The sequence below is a fragment of the Melopsittacus undulatus genome, chromosome 3 (genome assembly GCF_012275295.1).
Source record: "Melopsittacus undulatus isolate bMelUnd1 chromosome 3, bMelUnd1.mat.Z, whole genome shotgun sequence".
NCBI lineage: Eukaryota > Metazoa > Chordata > Aves > Psittaciformes > Psittaculidae > Melopsittacus > Melopsittacus undulatus.
Window position 1 is genome coordinate 33,826,249 of NC_047529.1, and position 20,916 is coordinate 33,847,164.

At 41.2% G+C, this 20,916-nt stretch overlaps 1 protein-coding gene across 3 annotated transcripts in view; it reads right to left on the bottom strand.

Annotated features, from left to right (window-relative positions):
• Nucleotides 1–901: 901 nt before the first annotated feature.
• Nucleotides 902–20,916, bottom strand: part of ERICH1 (glutamate rich 1) — a 99,771-nt gene continuing 79,756 nt past the window's right edge. The window contains exon 7 of one of the 3 annotated variants that reach the window (XR_004549502.1): nucleotides 902–923. The gene's annotated coding sequence lies outside the window, so the exon portion shown is untranslated. Of the gene's footprint in view, nucleotides 924–8,720; nucleotides 8,822–9,888; nucleotides 10,003–20,916 lie in introns of those variants that run through there. The other 2 variants (XR_004549501.1, XR_004549500.1) reach the window with 2 other exon arrangements.

A 20,916-nucleotide genomic window follows, 5' to 3' on the forward strand; every position in this document is an offset into this window, starting at 1 on the left:
GGCAGGGACACCTCACACTAAACCAAATCACCCAAGGCTCTGTCCAACCTGGCTTTGAACACTGCCAGGGAAAGAGCATTCACAACTTCCCTGGGCAACCCATTCCAGTGCCTCACCACCCTCACAGTAAAGAATTTCTTCCTTATATCCAATCTAAACTTCCCCTGTTTAAGTTTTAACCCGTTACCCCTTGTCCTATTGCTACAGCCCCTGACGAAGAGCCCCTCTCTGGCATCCTCCATCCATCTGAAGGCCTTTTTCAGATACTGGAAGGCTGCAGTGAGGTCATAGAGAACCTGAGCCTTCTCCAAGTCCAGGATAGCTGATGTAAAACATTTTCTATATATTCTTTTATTTTTTTCTTCATATAATGATTGATAGTCTGGTCCCCCAGTGTTCCAGAGGTCAATACTGATTGAGATTTATAATAACCATAGAAGCTGGCTGAAGTGTTTCATTGACAGCTCATTTGAGTCACTTGGGAACCCAGTATCCTTCCCATTAACATTTTCCTACTGCCCCGAGTACACAAAGCCATTGTAAGAGAAATGATGGAGAAGTAGTTTCTGTTCGGGCACTGCAGATACATAAACCCTTTTCAAGTGTTCTGCATTCAGTATTCCAGCACGATACCAATTATCAAGAATTATCATAATTCATTTACTTTTCAGCAGAGGCTTAATTAAGACTTCTTTGAGTCGTTATGCAAGTTAACCCACCAGAAGCCCATGTTCCCTTGGGTTGGTCATGCAATAATTTGAAATCAAATCAGTCTGAGCAAGAGAAATACTGCTATTTCAAAGGTCTAATTAAAAGCAAAGAAAAAGACAGAATTTTCATACCTGCAACAACCTCATATACCCAGGTGTCATTCTCCGGAGCGGAAAAAGCATGGTTTCTGAGTCTTTGTAGAATTTCAGTCCCTACAATACAAAACACACAAAATATTACTACATCTCAGGTATTCTTTTCAAGTTGACCTCTTGATGAAACATAAGATTAAGTCTAATGTGGTTCACTACAGTGCCAAAGCACTCCAAGAAGCACAGTATGCAAACATTTTTTTCCTCACCTGATGCTCTTTTCCCTCGAGCCCTTTAGATGCTCAGGGTCCTAGGGATATATAAAGCCCAGCTCCTGTTGCATAACCTGTCACATGGGATCTGTCTGCACCGCCTAGGTGCTGGCAGAGCTGTAGCTGTCCTGCCCGGGCCAGGCATGCCTCGCAATATTGGAAAACTCTCCAGGAATGCCTGAAGCTCATTAAGAGAGCGAGGTGACAGCTGACCTCCTTAAGAACAAAAGGGCCTAAGCCTGCTTTATAGATAGCACAGGGCACAAAAAAGAAGGCCATTATAGCATTTTGTGTCGTGGAGCCACAATGCAAATAGGATTGGATGGCTTTTATATAACTTAGAGCATATATTTATACCCACAGGATGACCTGACTGGGTAGGAAGCTTAACGTGGTCATGACCCGAGTTGAAAAGATGTGCTAATATAACAGAGTTATTTGGAGGCACATTTGAAAATGAATTCTTTTTTTTTGTCTGATAGTGTTCTCTTTCACTCAGCATATTGCCCCTTTTTCTACTGCTAAAGCTTTACCACTAAAAATACCTAATCTAAACTTATTATTACTGTTATTACTCCTTTCTGTTAACTGTGATTTCTTTTCAGTGGTATAAGATGGATTCAGTTCTGCTCCTGCGATTGTATAATACACAATGTGAGAAGAAGTGGTAAAATATAATCTAAAAAAAATTAATATCTCCTTCTTTTAAGAGTGCCCATGAATAGACTGTGCTGAAAAAGCTCCTTTTCCCCATTATCAATACAGGCACCTTTGAATCTGGACAGCAAGGCAGAATTTGGCTCCTGTTGCAGTTATAATTCTAAACATGCAGGGTAAAAATCTCTAGGTGGTAGGGCACCAACATGAGCCCACATCAGTTTTTATCACAAGTGCTCCACAGAACAGTGTTGATTTATACCCCTTTAGTCTCTGCCACAGCAGCCTAAAGTTGTCTGAGAAAAATTCATGCAGTAAAAACAGCAGAAACATGAAACGTTTCTACCTGGAGAAATACTCTACATTAGGTATTTCACAACAACACTGCTTATCAAGAATCCCCAGAACTTTGCAAAATATGCTTAATTAATGTTAGATAAAGGAATTCTGCTGCTTTCTTATGAGGCTCTGGCTTGCATAGCACACACTGGGCAGATCTCTTTTACCTCTCGCTGCACCACGTTTATACCATGTGAACGCTGTCAACACCAGTGAAGCTGTATCTCATTCACAAAAAGGATCACTTGAGTTGAACTCGTCCTATAACATCACCGTAAATGCTAAAAGCAAGAGACTGGGGACCTGCCAATCTGTTGGTTAATTGTTTAAATATGAACTTGCACAGTGATCCCAAGCCAAACCTAAGTGCTGTGTATTTTAGCTACAGGAACTACTGCATTAACAGGAAACAACATAAAACTGGGAGCTGACTGATGTTAATGGAAAGCATATCAGTAATTATGAGTCACTGTACCTGCCCAAATGAATTTGGGATGAAAATCTATGCTATAAAAAGGCAAAGGCTTTTTAATTCTTCTTGTTTCACCCCATATGACCCACACTAATTTCCTGCACAACCAGAAGAATGCCTGGTCTTGCTGCCCAGAACTGGACGAGGCTAATGGTCTGGGATCCTGTTCTTCTGGAAATACACAGCATGCTGAGTTTCCAGCCTTTCCTGCGTTCATAGGAAAACGTACGTACTGCAGTATCAGATTTTCAGGAGTGGCAAAAAAAGTGTTACTAACAATTTCTGTAATTTTGTGTGTAATTTTTTCCTTTCGAAGAATAGCGGTGAGATTCCTGTGGCACAGCATTCAGAAAGGGAGAGCTTTCCAACCAAGTTTCTTTGTGTGAAGAATAAAAGGGAAGGGAAAGAGTATGCCTTGAATGCCACAACTGTCTTTAAAAAATGTTTTCTTGGCTATGCTCAGCATAGCTGAATTGCAGAACGCTTTCTGTAATTGCAGGTGTTACCAAAATGTGTATTAATGTCCTGAGGATTCTGAAAGAATAACCCTGCCAGGCTGTTTGGGGAGAACCTGGAATAAACAAGGGGCTGCCTCTGTTCCTTTTGAAGTTCGAGCCCCTTGAGTCCTGACTGCCACAATGCACAGATGACCATGGCCCTCCTGGCCAGGGGAGCAGCTAATGGCGGAGGAAAAGCACCAGAAGCCAAGGGCTCTCTTGGCAAATACACGGGGATTCCATGTGCAACACAGATGGCTTGCCTCCTTCACCTACTAATGCCTTCATTGCTTGATGGAGGTACTGTTTTCTAATAGGCATCAAGCAGATGAGAATGCAAATTAAATGCTGACATCTTCCTCATCCCAGAATTAAAGACGAGGAACACTTTGAACCCAGCTGTCAATATCCACCACTCTGTGTTCTTCTTCATCAAGAGGATAAATCAATAATGACATGAAAAGCTTCTCTGCTTTAATCCTGTGCCTTTAGGACCAGCAAGGGCTGCTTCACCAAATGCAGCAGGAATCAACCAAAAGGAACAACTCCTCTTCACACTGTTGGAAGCCCTCCTGGACTGGCACTCCCTGAGAAGCTTTTTGAGCTGTGCTGCCTGCAAGCATGTCCCTGCCTCTCTGGAGCATGGTACAGGGACACAAGTGTGTCACCCACCACAGCTCAGTGGCAAGCAGCAGGGCAAGCATGGCAGCATGGGGCCCAGACCTTTGGCAGGTTTGGCAGCCCACCCCAAGACTGTTTTGCTGACCACCCCGAGATAGATGCCTTGTATATTTAGGCTCAAACTACACTGTAATCATCCCAGGACTTGTTTTCTTTATGTGCTCCAGAATTTGTTAGCTTCTCTGAGAGAGACAGCTACTTTTCCCATTATCCTGAGTTCACTTTCAGAACCTTAAATAAGTTATCTTCTAAAATCAGGCTCAGCTCCTGGTTTTCCTTGCTGCCTGTGCTCCATACAATGATTCTTACTTTCCAGTTCATTTTCCCAGCTCCTTTTCAGCATACTTTCTTTTATCCTGACAAAACAGCAACTACATAATCTCCCTCTACAGCAATATTTGAGTGGTCAGTGGGAGGAGGGGTGATGTGGGTTCTCAGGTGAACAGCCTCCCCAGGGCTGCCCTCCAGTGCAGCAGGGTCAGCCCAGAAAGTCCCTTGCAGAAAGCACACAAATTGTACTGGGACCTGCTCAAGCTGCTGCTGGTGATTCCTGCTTGTGATGCTGTTATTGCTGGCCAGGGCTGGTGTTTGCTGACCAAATGCTACACTCCAAGCATGTGTATTATCTGGGCTCCAAGCAATAGGGGTAGAAGCAGGAGAAAGGCAGGTAATTCTCCCACTGCTGCAGTTGCTTCCTATGAGAACCCACCATAGCCACATTACTGACTTTGCTGGGGCAAGGCCATGAGAACAGCAGTGCAAAAGCAAGAACATGAGACCAAGAAGGGGAAAATTTTGCCCCATGAGCAGCAGGATTGGGCACCCGCAAGTGCCATGGGAAGGCAGGCTGCACACCTGCAGCAGGAGTGTCATGGCAGCATGCAAGCTAAGGCATCAAAGGACACGTGGTGGCAAATGTGCATGCTTACACATATCAGTTACTTGTGACCCACTATATGCTCAAGTGATTGGAGCTGATGTCTCCCAACAGCTGCTGTTCTTACCTGATGGATAAAGATTGCAGGCAGGACACTGCAGGGCACTGCCTACGTGCGGTTGCATTTCTGAACAATAGTTTAAAGCAAGACTCTCCACTGGCTTCAAGAGTCATTAAGCTTGTTTTACTCTAGGCCTTCCACACTGATACAGGGGCAGCATATTAAAAGAGTATTTCCCATAAAGCATACACAATTTTCATTCTATACATGGACAACAATAGCAAAATGTATACTTCTGAAGTTGTAATTTTGAAAATTATTCAGATATATAACTAAAGTACTTTCCAAAATTCACCATCCTTAAAGAGGTCAGGGTGAGGAATATGGGCAGGATTCTGAACCTACCAATGACTTCCACTGTGGCTTTTTGTGCAGGATAGGAATAAACACAAAGTGCTGTCCCTATAGGGAAATAAACAAACCAAACCATATAAAGAAAACAAGCCAGCAAATCTTCCTCTGCACACAACTGTGTAACTAATCCTAGGCTTTTGACTTCAACAGTTATTAGATCTGAGAGTACGTTCTTGCAAATCATTCCATGCATTACTTAAAAATTAAAGGTAACCTAAAAGGAATTTTGCCTAAAAAAACAGCAACTAAACCACCAGCTCTGTAGGTGTAACAGGATGGGCACAGCTCACAGAAGAAAGTCCTGCCCCAGAGAGCCTACAGTCCATGGGAAGGCAGATGGATGCCACCAGATGGAGGAGCCCAGGAAACAAAGAGAATATATCGGTTGGCATGGGAGGTAATGTTCTCAGCTCACTCACAGATTGTTTCCAAATTGTTGTAGGCGGTGCACCAAAGCACAGTGTTAAGGAGGGATGTGAAGGTGGTTAATGAATTTTTAGATGTTAAGGCAGGCAAGGAACAGGAGCAATGTTAGTCATCTTGTTGCATTACACAGTAATATCTTTGCGGTGTACAAAAATAGGGGGATGTGTTGGAATGTGGTGATGATGGAAGTAGGAAGTACTGTCAATAAAAGAAGACTGTAATACTGTGCAGATGAGCTGATGCACAGACAGACAATTGCAGACAGTTCAGTTCTCAAAGTCACTCAAGGTTACAGACAGGCAGCAGCAAGAGAATGTGTTGCTGAGGTTTATGGAGTTACCATTGGAGTAGCTTAAACTACTCATTTATTTCCTGCTGAGAATTGACTCGTTCTCTTCCCACAGCTCCACGGCCAAGCAGTTACTCCTGTATTTGCAGCCTGCCTACCCATAGTGCCTTGATGCCACTGAGGGACGAAACAATAGAAACTGACACAAATTTAACAGCAGAAGAATAGCAGAAAATCAGCTGTCTTTCTTGAGCAACAGCTTTATGCCTTGCTGCTTCTGGAGCAGGTTCAGAAATCAACCAGCAGAACATGCTACCAGAGAAGCTGGAACACTACGGGCTGTGCTTGTTGGCCTGAGAATTTTCTGGGTGCATATTGGTGGGAAGATTTCTCTGTAACAGCTGTTCTGGGAAGGATCACATCTGGCAGGCAGCAGACAGACTTCCAGTGTAAGTGCAGAGTCACAGTTAACCCAGGAAAGAGTTGGTAGCAGAGTTCCCTTTTCCTCACAAGTGTAACGTACTGTTGTGCAGTGATCCCAGTATTCAGAGCATGTACGAATCACTTCAGTAAGGTAGCGCACTGGAAGGACACACAGTGCAATCCTGACTGAGAAGAAGGTGGGTATCATCATTTAACATAAAGGCACTTTTCAGCAACCAAGACACTGCTGATCCAACTAGGGAAGCCTATGGCACATCTATGGATATAGCTGGACACATAAGACTCACAAGACACATAATTACTCAACAGCACATCCACTCCTGTGTTTGTGTATGGCAATTAGCTGCTATTAATCTAAGACAGTGTATTATTTGTTGCTTTACAGGAGTGACATACAATGGCTGCTATTTTGCAAAGGAACAAGACATTAGGCTCTTAGGCTCTTTCCTGTGAACAGCCTGTAATTTTGTTTCCATTTACAAGAGGTGGAGCAAAGAGGGGTGAGCTTGTGAAAGAGAAAGGCTCTCACTCCGCTCCCCAAAGGCCACTGAAATCAGTATCTGCATCAAGACACCCACCAGATATTGGCTCCCATGCTAGGCTGAACACGTGTTCATGGCTAGCCAGTCCTAAGTGGGTGCTTTTCACTGTCAGAGTTGATATGAACAATCTGTGACGAAAACTCTTCACGTTGTGTCCTTTGCTGCTCTGTGGCTGATGAGACAAAAAGCTGGATTGTCAGACTGCATGTCCATGGGCATCCCTCACTCCCTCTGCAGAATGTCCCAGATCATGAGTGGCTCCATCACAGCATCCCATATATCTTCTGCAGCCTGATACTCTGTGTACAGCCATACTGACCTGCATAGGGTTGTAACCTGTCCATTGTACACACACAGCTGAAAGGCTACCGAATTTGAACCAGTTGTTTGTAAAGAGCTGGACAGATCATTCCCAGAAGTTCTATATTGCTACCGGGGAATTTTAGCAACAGTAAAACTGTGCACGTGTGCAGGTGCATATGCAGCTAACTATTGAGCAGGGTTCTTCTGCCTCCAACTCTATGTATGTCCCACACTGCGACCCTGTTACCCACATGCCAAATCTTCACTGTGAACCACACAAAGGAGAGAGCTTAAGAAGCAGCCATCCGACATGTAATCCAGAACTGCAGGTATTTTGGTACAGCAGCTGAAGATAGGTAAGGTGACGCCTGCAAATGACTGTGAGGCTTGGCCATATTTTATGTGTGAGAAAGACCCTAACATAGAGTATCCTGTGCTTTTCTGTAGCTAGGGACACTCAATTTGTTTCAATGCACAAAGTGTGAAACAATAGCTGCAGCAGGGATCTTTGGGGTACCAGGACTCTGGAATGGAAAAGGATTCATTCTAAGACGATAATATAGACACATTCAAAGCATGACTGTAATTTTGATTCTAATTCTAAAGCACCAATTTACAACAGAGGTACATAACTTCAGTCAATCGTTTTTTCTGGTACATCTCTGTTCTTTTCAAACAAAACTTTCACATAGTCAAAATGTGTGGGTTACTATATTCCACATGGCTTTATAAATTGTGAGTCATGAATCCTACAAAGGCACCTGATCCACCTTCTAAGCAAACCTGTAGAATCTTTTTTAGAAAGGCTGGAACTTGTTCTACACGTGATCACAGTTAAAATTAATCTGGAGCTATTATCAAAATGTAGAATTTTATTGAGATTTACTGTTCTTGCATAAGCAAATGCATAAACAAAACCATCAAGAGATTCTAAAGTCTTCCTTAGCAGTCTGCTAGGTAGGAAAGTTACTTACATTTAGTGGTGATTGATATTTAGATCTGCAACATCAAAAAATGGTTTCTAGTTTAGACACTGTAAATGCTTTGGTCCCTCCTTGCAGATATAAAGGCCTGAATATATATTACTGTATGCTGTGTGTTGTCAATGCCACAAGCCAACTAAACAGTCCACCTAAAATTCTGATTCCACAGAAGTTCTATTAATTCTCTTGTAAGACTTGAAACTGCAATATAATAAATTACTGGAGGCTTCCAAGTATGCTAGGAAATGCTTCAAAGCTTTAAAATAATTACATAGCTTTAGTGGGAACCTGGCTAGTTGAGTTTCTGTTCTCACACACCTTCTGACATGTCCCCTTGTTTTGCTTCCTTGTAATTGCCTTCACATTGCTGATTACACATGGTTCCCATCCCTTATTATCCATACTCCTATTTAAATGTCCTAATGCCTTAAAGAGACATCTATTATTTGTGGCACGGCATTGTGCCAGCACAGTTGTGGCTATTTAACACGATCAGTAATCTATTTTTAGGCATAATCCTGCATAAAGGTACATGACTTATGTTGTGAACTCTCTAGGTGAACACTGCAAGATTCTTTCATCAACGTAAGAAGAGGGTAAAACAAACTATGTGGGCAAGAAAGCGTGACAAATATTTTAATCAAAAGAGCAGCATTTCTATAATGTTTATTTTTTCATTAGGCAGTCTTCGTTCTGATTAAGTGCTGTGGCTGTCTGACTGTGAGGCCAAGCGGAAATGATTAAAACGGCATTCAAATTACCTAGGAGTGGAAAACAAAACAACAGGGAAAAAGCAGTGAACACTTGTACTTAAGCATGACGAACCACACTTAGAGTTCTCTCTTAAGAGACTGTATTTCCCAGGGCACAACACTGACAGCCCACTAGGACCAGATGGTATTCACTTAAGAGCTCTAAACCAACTGAAGGATAAAATAACACAACTGTGAGCCCTAGTGCGTAACCTCTCACAGGGAATTGCTTCAGTGTCAGGCAATAGGAAGATGGTGAAATGGCTAAGTTTTACAAAGGATTCCAGGGATGATCCAAGGAACTATAGACCAGTGAACCTGATATTCTTGTTCAGCACATCAGTAGAACCACTGCAAGGAGAAGACTGAGCAGACATACGGAAAAATGTATAAGGAAGCGCTCCCCATTAAGCTTCTGTAAAGGGATGACATACTTGACATACTTGGCTTTTTTTGTGAGGAACTGGCAAATAAGCAGACAAGGTGTACTAAAGTACATTCTTAAAAGTCATTGGGAAAAAAACCCCACACTTAAAAAGAAGTTTCATGGGCTAAGAAGATCCTCATTTGAATGAATAAGCAATTGAAAGATATGAAAGAAAAAATAGGAATGCAAAGTTTTCCCACTGGAAGGAAATCACCAAGACAGTCCTGTGGAACTTTGTGTCAGGAACTGACCTGGAAAAGGTGACGAATAATGGGGTAACAGAGACTGCTGATTCCACTACTGTTATAACAGGGACTAAAATTGAAAGCTGATGCTGCAGAGCTGCTGAAGAGCACTGTGGTCATCAACGTGTGCACTTGAACTGATAAGGACCATTCAGGAATGAAGTAACAGGTCTATGAAGATGTCAGCTCAGTACCCAGTAAAGGGTCAAAAAGCAACCTAATTACTTGGAAAGGACTAGAGAAAAAATCACAGCAAACTTCAAAACAGACATGGTGAACCTGCATTTTAATAACATGGGCAGTTTTTGGTCCTCCCATCTCTGAAAGGATGAAGCAGGCTTGGAAAAGATACAGGAAAGAACATAAAGGATATAAAGAAAAGTAGGCAAAGTTTCTTCTTTATGAATGAGCAAACAGGACTCTTCAGGTTGGATGTGTCCTTTTACCCTTCTTCCCTCCTTCCTTATCTCCCCTCTACGTCTTCCTGTCGATCTGTATTACTGTGTTCTTACCCAGACCTGGAGATAAAAGGGAGGGTTTCAAATATAAGCTTCTGGGATTTTCTTTCCTCACTCCAAGAGTTAGAGAGAGGGCTTCCTCCAACCTTCATACACTCCTTCTCCAAGGCAGGAAATGCAGTTCACTGCTCCAGTATGTAAAGGAAAAAAAAACCCATTGAGTTTTTTTATCTCCTTCCTGCATCACAGCCTTGCCAACAGACTTTCACTTGATTTCTCCAGTTTGCATGCAGAGAGACAGCTTTCAGTACATGGCTTCTTTGTGAATTAGGAACCACTGGGACAGATTGTCCCACCTGGAAGTTACTTTCAGAGCTGAATGCAAACTCCTCCCATTTCACAGCATACAGAAATCTCAACCAACTGCTTTTCCCAGATGGCAAGGTGGCACTAGTAGATAAGCATGATTTAGTGTTACCTCTCACTTATGGGGAGTTTGTGTCATCTTTATTTGGCAACCGGAGCACAGATACTACCATAGTGAGGGGGTGCAAATGCCCAGCCTGCTTCCTCTCAAAATTTAGCTCTAACCAGTTTTTGACTGATAGAAAACTCACTCCAGTTTGAGGACAATGTTCATGGATTCCCACTCATTTGAGGCAAAGACAGATACTCAGTTACTGAGAAATGCACTGCTTCAATCCCTGGCTCATACCACTTCAAAGACCAGTGCACAGTTCACTTCAGGAGGAGCAGGGCTGAAAGCTGCCCTTTGTACATGCTCTACAAAGACTTTCCATGAGGTGGGTACCAATGCATTTGTCAGAACTATTACACAAAAGCCTTTCCCTCATAGAGACAATTTGTTTTTTACGCTGGTCTATAGGAAGTGTTCAGTTATACAGATTATGCAGAATCTTCCTTTGCTTGGTTCCCTACAGTCAGAAGCACTCATCTTGGTTAACTTAGTGTCACGTATTTTTATGAGCATTAGAAACTGTAGAAGGCTGAGTGTAGCACTGTGGAAAAAAGACTGACAGTCACTATAAAAATGCAAAGCACAACCAAGGGAGGGTGCTTTAATTTCAGATAGTCAGCTGTAAAATTGCTTAGCAAAGATAACTGGAAATTTGTATTTCTTCCCAATTGCAATGCAGAGGTGAATGGCTGTGTACTGATAAAGCCATCTGTCTTGTGGGTGCCTGGAGGAAGCCTCTGCACCAAAGCAATATTGCCAATTTTACAGTTAATATCCTGGTGCACAATACTCTTGAGCTGAGAGTTGGACCACAGTCATTTCCTCCGCCTTAGGGCATACCATAGAACAGCATGCTCAGTTGTAATGAGTCTTGCTCACAAGCACAGGCTGCCAGATTGGGAAGGGGAATGAATATCCCTGCAGGGTATAATGGCAATGCAAGCACACCATTCTATGCACTGAGATAATACCCAGGTCCATGGACTCAGATTTGAACCCAGAGAAAAGAAGGAACAGCAACTGTAGGAAGAACGCTTTATTTAGGTAGGTTTTTCAGATGACTTACTTATCCTGGTGTGTTGCTTTTGGCTGGGGTAGAGTTAGTTTTCTTTATTGTAGCTGGTATGGGGATGTGGTTTGGATTTGTGCTGGAAACAGTGTTAATAACACAGGAATGTTTCCATTATTGCTGAGCAGAGTTTACACACAGTCAAGGCCTTTCCTGCTCTCGCCCCACCAGTGAGCAGGCTGGGGGTGCACAAGGAGTTGGGAGGGGACACAGCTGGGACAGCTGACCCCAACTGACCCAAGGGATATTCCAGACCATGTGGCATCATGTTCAGCAATAAAATCTGGGTGAAGAAGAAAGAAGGGGAATCGTTTGGAGTTACGGCATTTGTCTTCACAAGTAACTGTCACGCATGAAGGAGCCCTGCTTTCCTGGAGATGGCTGAACAGCCACCTGCTGACAGGAAGCAGTGAATGAATTCCTAATTCTACTTTGCTTTACCCATTAAGCTGTCTTTAGCTCAACCCAAAAGTCAACTTAGGGGCTCAAGAGGCAAGTCTGGCCTAGTGTGGGTTTCTAACCAACAGTTTACAGTTTTTGTAGTATTACAGGACTCTTTTCAGACTTCTCTGGTTGACTTCAAACAAAATACCATGCAAGAAACTACTGTACTAAGCATCTATGATTTCTGGGTACTGGTAGCTCCTATGATTTCAATCAACTTTGGACAACTGGAGCTACATCAAGGTTGATATAGAGGACCCTCAGTTATTATTTGAAAGACTAATTATCCTCTTAAAGATACTTGCTCAATGCCATCTCACTTTTGTGACTTTCACCTCCCAAATTTCCGACCACTCTCATTTGAAAGTGCAGCCCTCAAGTTATCCACAAGAATGTTAAGCACAGAGCAGAATGGGTCTGTGCATCACCACTGCAACCTGCAATGGTTCCTTTCTTCCCTCCTGTTCACATCACCTTGGTAAGTCACTGTTGCCAGTTGCTTTCCAGGATCTGCAGATGTTCAGGTTCTGATCCTATGGTACTTGCAAGGTAGTTTGAGACTGCTTTTCACTCTGAAACAAGGTGGAGCCTTGCAAATGATGGAGAAAGGAGACGGGCATGGGACTTCAAAACCCACAACATTCAGCTATGTCTTTGTGTCTCAGGTACCCTGACTAGGACACATGAAATGTTTCTGGCTTGATACTGAACTTCAATGTTTTTTGCTTACGCATAAGGGAATTGGACTGGAAGAAAGGATGCTGCCAAGGCATTTTGATAGAAATGCGGTTTTTTTCCTTAAGGCTTCCAGTGTAGTGGAGAGTTAAAGGACCTTTCCGAATCCTGCAAAGTGCATTATGCGGTAGTACAGAGCCAGAATCTGGGAGCTGGAGGCTTTATGCTCTTTGTATGTGAAAGCTTTTTACAGCCACAGGTCAGATTCTGGCTAGAGCAATTAGACTTTCCTCAAAGCAAGTAGCAGAACAGCATTCTCCAACTTGATTTACACTGAGAAAACAAAGTAATGTATTGTCCTGAATATCTCTTATCCTTGTCTCTCCTTCTTTTGCCATTGCTAGCACAAATCACTTCAGTTTTCTCTTCTGCCTTTGAACTGTGGGCTCCTGCAGCTGGTGGAGCAGTGGTACTTCCAGTTGCAAGTTGTATTAAAATCCTTTTTCTTTCGTGTTTAATTCCTGTACTCACTGGCCTTGCTGTGACTTTGCTGGTTACTGTGCTTCTATGTTGTTATTAGTTCATTGTTTTCCACTGCGTAGCTTTGGGGCCAGTCTGTGACAGCCTTGACTGAAGGGAACAGTGAGTGTGATGAACCATTGCAATGAACTGGGAATCCCACTGGTAGTTCTGTCTCATATAAGGATCCTCCTGAGAACCTGTTCCTGCCTCCCTCTGGACTGTGACAGCTCTGGGCAGAAAGTAACTGGGACTTGTTGCCATTTCTAGCTCCAACAGAAAATGCTATCACTGCCTGCATTTTGACCCCTGATACCGACTGCAAGCTGGCACTCCATGAGCAGCAGAAATTTGAAGATTAAACTGAAATTTGCTTAATATCACTGACAAATCCTTTCACTGGCCTCCAGCAATAGCTCAGGGTTTAGACAATTACAGTTGATACTGAGAGTGAACATGCCTGTGCTTTGGCCTGGAAATCTGCTGAGAGAACTGCTTCTGTAAAAACCTGAAAATGTACATATCCCACTGTAAAACTGTGAATGCAACTTCCCAAGCAAACTTCTAAGTCTCTAACCTGTTCTCTTTCTTTCATCAATAGTCAATGAACTTATTGCAATGATCTTCCATTAATGGCTGGAATACAACACAAAGGAAAAGGACACACTAAGCACCTTAGTTGTTAAGGTTATGGATCACAGCTTGCAGGAAAAGAAAGAAGTATGAACTTCCTCTGATGTTTAAAATAAGGAATCTTTCACAACAATTATTTTTAACTAATGCGAATCATTCCCTTCATGCAACAAATTGAAAACATGCAAGACAAATCTGAGAGGTTGTTTACTTTGAATACTTTTCAATTATTCTGTTTCCAAAATACAATTCTATAGGTTTTTGTACAGTGTATTTAGTTTGGACTCTTATCCATACCTAAAAAAATTAAAGCTCATTCTTGTAGAAAACTGAAGAAATACTTGTTGACAGCAGCATACAACTATTACACCTTGTGCTATTTAGACTCCTGTGAAGTCACCCAGTGCTACAACCTTCTGATCAAAACAAAACCAGCATAAGACAACGAAGTACCTGTTAAACACATTAGTAATCCACTAGATGACCTCAATTTTCTGTTTCCAAAAAGGAAGTATAAATAGGGAATCGTAACTGAGTGATGCTATTTCTCTTTGGATCCCATAAAGATTAGTACTAGTACTTGACATAATTCAGCATTTTTAGTAATGATCTGTAAGTAAACATAGACTCATTGCTGGTAAAATTTGCAGATGACACCAAGATTAGCAGATAGTCAATACTAATGAAAGCACTACAGGCACACAAAACAATCCATCATTTACTAATCTAGACACAGGCAAAGAAAATTAACATTAATATGGTCAAACACAAAATGACACTTAAGAACAAGCAGTATGGAACCAGGGAATAAATCCTAGAAAGCAAAATATTTCAAGAGACCTTGTCTACTGTGACAAATAATTCAAGATAGATTCCCTATAAAAACCTATGGCATAAAGTGGACCCACAAACAATGGAGTAGTGAGTATGAAAGCTGACACTGCTGAGATTTGAAACAAAGTTCTATGGGCAGTTCCAGCACACTTACCTCTAAGTGGAGTGGAAAAAAATGACCGAATGTACAAGAGAGCCATAAAACCAATTTGGAGGCTGCAGAAAATGCCTTAAATATAAATTTTTTAAACGTTTAGGGCAGCAAAAAGGAGGTTACATTACAGCTGGTGAAGGGCCTAAAGCACAAGTCTTATGAGGAACAGCTGCGGGAACTGGTGGTGTTCAGTCCGGAGAAGAAAAGGCTTATGGGGGATCTTATTGTTCTCTTCAACTATCTGAAAGGAGTATGGAAAGAGGAGGTGTCTGGTCTCTTTTTTCAATTAACAAGTTATAGGACAAGAGATAATGGTCTCAAGTTGCACCAGGGAAGGTTTAGATTGGGTATTAGGAAAAATTTCTTCCCTGAAAGGGTAGTCAGGCATTGGAACAGGCTGCCCAGGGAAGTGGTGGAATCACCATCCCTGGAAGTATTTGAAAATCATGTAGGTCAGGCCCTTAGTGACATGGCTTAGTGGTGGACTTGGCAGTTCTGGGGTAATGGTTGGACTTAATGACCTTAAAGGTCTTCTCCAACCTAGTTGATTCTGTTCTATGACTGACTGCAGCATTCACAAAAGTTTAACGGACAGAAAATAGTGGATGAAGAAAAGCACACCAAGAACTAATGACTGAAAGTTAAATCTAGACAAATTCAAATTTAAAATAAGGCATGTATTTCTAACCATGAGAGTGACTGAGTACTGGAATAGATGACCAGAGAAGGGAACTAAGTCTTCATTTCTTGATGTCTTTAAATTAAGCTTGCCTGTCTCTGCAGAACACTTGCTTTAGCAAAACCCACAAATTGTGCTTTTGTCAGACTGAAGTTACTGGTCTTCACCTTGAAGTAAAAGGAAAATTTATGACCAGTGACCTACATGGGGTCAGAGAAGATAATCTCATGTCCTTTTTAGTCTTATCCTCTATGAATCTATCAATTTACTGAGGGAGTACAGAGGAAAAAAAATCGTCCAAGTGATTCTTGCCATCTGAATAACAATGTGATCCATAGCAGATGGTAAATCATCTAGTAATAAATATATATCAGAAACTATCAAGATGAATATATTCTTGCAATGCCTTCTAATTTAGAAATTTAGAGTTATTTAATATTTTACACATTAATTTTATACTGGGTAATTGAATTAATGTGAAAGGGTTAAGCAGACAGGCTAATGAAACACTGTGCCACATACTTAGCTTAATGTGGTTGGAAAAATCGATGCACTTTGGTCTGTCAGTTAGCAATCACAGGTTTAATTGAATAACATGTCAAGTATTTTAAACTGTTTACCAATGTAAATAGAATCCAGCACTATAGTAATGGTAATAAGCTAAGATGCCTTCTCTGAATTCCAATCAGATTTGAACAAGACCTTCATTTTAAGCTCCAACATGCCATACAGAGATCGAACAGTTATCGTTATGGCTAGAGTTTGGTGATTACCCCAGTCATTCTGTAAAAAATTTATTTGCTATTGATTTACTCTCTAGAACACAGGTAATGGGTAATCAGTTTGATACTCCTAGCAATGGTTACTCCTCTGTGCATTTACATTCACTTCCACTTCATTATTGTGACTTGGAGGAGGAATAAATCACACAGCAATCTTTTATTGAGTCTTTCTGTGAAATGCTGGAGGCCACTTTGTGCATGATTGCATGAAGGGAACAGGAGGAAGAGTGGGAGAAGCACCTCCTCAGACTGTTGTGAGTTCCAAGCATATCTGTACAACAGCTCCTTACTCTTCTCCTTCTCCCTTTTACCAGTCCTAGGCAATGGCTTCCCAACAGCAAATATGAAAGCAGCTAGGAGAGTGGGGTCATATCCCTGTCCAAGCTGCTTGCCACTGCCAGACCAGCACCAGGGTGATGTTTTGGTCATGTAAAACATATATTTGTGTCCCTTTCTCAGATGCAGTAAATGATTTCTTTCTTTTTTTTTTTTTTTTTTTTTTACAAGATCCAGATGCCTGCAATGCAGATGTTTCTCACTTACCTGTTTATGCTCCCATAACAGTCAAAGATGAAAGTTCTTCTATTTATACTATTGTTCTTACCCTAAAACAGATGTCTAGAAGCAATCCATTATATCGGGCTGTACAACTATCTATTTCATCCCAGTGATTATAAAGTTCTTTAGGCAGCTCAGATAGAAAAATCTACACCGTAGACTTCTGATATTAGGAGAAATTAATCCTACCCTGCATGTTTCCAAGCTCTCCTTAGGAAGCTGCAGATGAACACTGCCTCCACCAAAGCATCTACTATGGAGAACCAGGTCCCTGTTTTACCAGACTGATCATGTATGCAATGTAAAATTATTATGCCATTTTTAACTAATCAGCAGCTTTGCTTACATGTTCTATCATATTTTGATTATAGTTAAGTCTATTACACTCCCATAGTGCATTGACACCTCAGATGTAATAGAAATTCATTGTGTTGGGTGCTGTGCAGCAGGCCAAACCCTGCATCAGATTGCTACTAGTTTAAAATGGGAGAAAACAGATGAGAAAGTAGGCAGATTGATGTGGGAGTACCCAGATACAATAAGGCACCATTAGTCAGCAGAGTAGGCAGTTGCTTTAGCACACTACTGGCCTAGCTGTTGCCAAGCTTTTGGGCAGCATCGTGGCAAAGGAGAATTTTAAAAAGGAAAGAAAAACAATAGCAAGACTGCTCTGCAGATTGCTGTGGGAAAAAGCAGAAATGTGTTAATGTGAAAATGTGGCAAATGCGTGATGGAAGCTGGTACCAGAGGCTGAGAGGATGGAGGAATCACCTGTACACTGACTGAGGGACTGAGAAGACTGGCCAAGATCTGGAAGGTAAAGAAAAGCAGTCCATAGTTGATGCAACCTATAGCAACCTAGAGTTGATGCAAAAGAAAAGAAGGCATTGAACCACAGATCCATTCCTTCGCTATTTTTGTGTAGTCCCCTTCAATCTAAAATAACACTGGGTTTTTTTTTTTTAATTTATTCTGTATTCTAAAACAGGATGTAGCATTGCAGTACTAATGTAGAAGAGAGCTACAGCTTGCTTATATATTTTGCAAATGTATACAGCTCATTAAAATAACTACAAACTAGTAATTCTACAAAGTTAAGCACTTACTTGAAGAATGACCTTGACTGACTCTGGTGCATATACATTGTTTTCAAATGACCACAGAATATATAGTTTTTTCTTAGATCGTTAAGAGATGGGAAACATACACAGCATTTGTAATTTTCTGCTTTTTCTTTATATTTTATATATGTAGTGTTTTTCCCCCATGGTTTAGTTCAGCATATATCTAGCAGTTTAAAAATATGATTTTTTTCATCTAAGAAAAACGGGTATTGAAATTGTGAAATACTGAGACTTTATAATTCGCCCATTCAACAAAATTTACTTAGATGCAATGCAGAGGATAAAGTAGTTACCAGCGAAGCTAAATTAACTGCACAAACATGTGCAATGCAGCTCTCCATAAGTGCAATCTATGGATGAAACAATTAATCACAAAATTTACCTAGCTATAACCTGAGGTTGGCCTAAATATTCAATAGAATGTATTTGTCCAGTGTTAAATTTTGCTAGGGTTTTTTCATTACCACTTTTTGTTATTACACTTAGCCTGTAGCATGCTGTACCAGCATAACACACCTCACTTTCCACTCTATGTCTGTGGACTGCTTTTATGATATAGCAGATGGTACTGGGTGAAATATGTTTTCTTTGGTCAGACAGCTTAACCATTTAGTGCCTTCATGCTGCCACTTACCAAGTTTTTACTTCCTTCTCTTGTAAGTCTTTCTTTTTTTTTTTCCAGATGCTATTTTAGAGTTTCAGCCTACTGAACAGCAGCCCCCTGCACTGGTGCAGAGGAGAAAAACCAGCTGTCATAGAAAGCACATTGAGGAATTTATAACTCTACATGATTGTAAAATACTATATGAAATCTTGCACCACTTATAAAGAAGTAGAAATCTTTAACATTAGGGACTGATTCCCACACTACATATCCACAAAAGAGAAGAATCAAGGTCTTTCTTACAATGTACCTATTTATAGAGATGGCTTTGAACTCACACCCTTGCATACAAGCATTTCATGACTACAGATGCCCAAAACAACTTCAGCATCTGCGGTCGTCTTTGTGTACGCAGCCCAGGTAAAGGAACCATCACCTCCTCAGAGCCTGATTTCTTTCCCACTGTGCTGCTGTTCCTTTCTTACTGTGTAATGCTTAATTATGCAAACCAGAAAGTGAACTCTTGAAGCCACATGCAGGCTTCTTTCTAGCTGATCCTTACATTCTTCCTACTGTTAGAGCCCGTGTATGTTTTAAAGCCAAGATTTTAAAATTCTGAATTCTTGAAGAATTAAATTTCAGAAGTCTGAAATATGCTGGTAATAGCATGTACACGATACAGTTCAGTCTGAAGTTCTCTGATGCAAAGTCCACTAAAAACCCCTCTTCCATGCCTCAGAAATTCCACCTGACACTGCACATTCATTAGACTGGATAATGTGGAAGAAGCAAAACTGTAAGGCCATCTCCTTTGACATTTAGAAGTTTAGCATGAAAATCCAAAGTGATAAATGTTTAATTGCTGTGCTGAAGAAGCCATGTATAGTGAAAAGGAAAACATACTGTGTTCACTGGTGGATATTAATTTAAAATTTTCAGTTTTCATACAGACATGATGGTTATACAACTGCTCAAATAAACCTTAAAATGTGTAGGAAGATTCAGCACTATTTATTTGAAAGAAGAGGCACAGAAAAGTGGCCTGGTATTAAAACTCTGGTGTTTGAAATCTTTTTGACTGCAAATAGGATGTTAAACACCAAACCAAACAATCCTTCCCCCTTGCCATTTCTAGTACACTGCCCAATTGATACTATTACAGGACGAGTAATGTCCATTTCTTTTGCTTTTAAACGACATCTTTCTGCTGTGTTCTTTTGTGTCTTGCCTAAGTGTCCTTATGCACATTGCAGTTCAGCACACCACTGTTTGGTACATTTGTTTCAGAAACAAATGCACTCTTATGCAACTGCATTTATCTACAATGACAATCTACAATTTATCTACTTGAATTTGGTCCAATTTTCTAAACTCCCCAACATCTCAGATTTTACTTTATCCTCTGCTCTTTATAATCCCTCTTAGTGTAATAGTGGCAGGTTTGATAAGATTCAGCTTCTATCGCAGGTCATTTACAAAGACATCAGATATCACTGACTCTAGTTACACTCTGAAATGTTCCCAGGCTTGCTTTGCCTATTTCTACACACAGAATATAAGGCTCTTACAGTGGATTAAATGAATGGAAAGAAGAGAGTCTGAAAGCAATCTTTTCCCCATTATTAGCCAATTCCAGCAAAGTATATTGAAGTGAGAAAGTTTAGTTACAGTCTGAGATTAGACTACTGATAGTACAAAATATTTCCAGTTATCTAAGATACCCAAATCTGCTCTTCTGTATACAGCTATGTAAAATTCAGAATAATTTTTAAATTCACTTCAATATTATAAGAAATGTCCAAGCACTGAAACAGAATCATGAAGATGAGAAATTAAGGCAGTAAACAAAGCTGTGAGACAAGTGCATCAGGATTTGTGAGATGAGTCTGTGAATGTGTGATAGCGTGTGTCAAGCTGGATTAGTTGGTGAGCAGGAGATCTGTAGGGCAGGTAAGAGGGTGCAGGATCCAGGCAGGGATATGAGAAAGGCTGGTGGCCTGTGCTGGTATTTAAGGGATCTGTGAATGGTGGTATGCTTGTGATTCCAGGAAGTGAAGGGCATAAGTGTTTTCACTCATGAGCTTCAATTCCAGTCAGCCAGAGAAGATGACTACTCGTGTTTTATAGGAATCCTATCAGGGACTCTTGGGTCCCTCATGGGTGGTGTTAAAGGTGGTTCCCTGCCTGTGACAGCCTGTCTAGTCAGCCATGTGAGTGTCATGCATGTGTGTCCCTGCTCATGTGGGAAGCATCACTACAGGCTGAACCTGGAAACATGAAAGCTGTAGTTTCTTCCACTGGTGTGGGATGGAGAGACATCCTGGTGGCCAGGTGCACCAGCCTGGGATTCAGAGGACATGGAGGAAGAATCCCTAGGTCCTGAGGTCCACATTATAGCATTCCTCAGCAGTCACTCGAGTA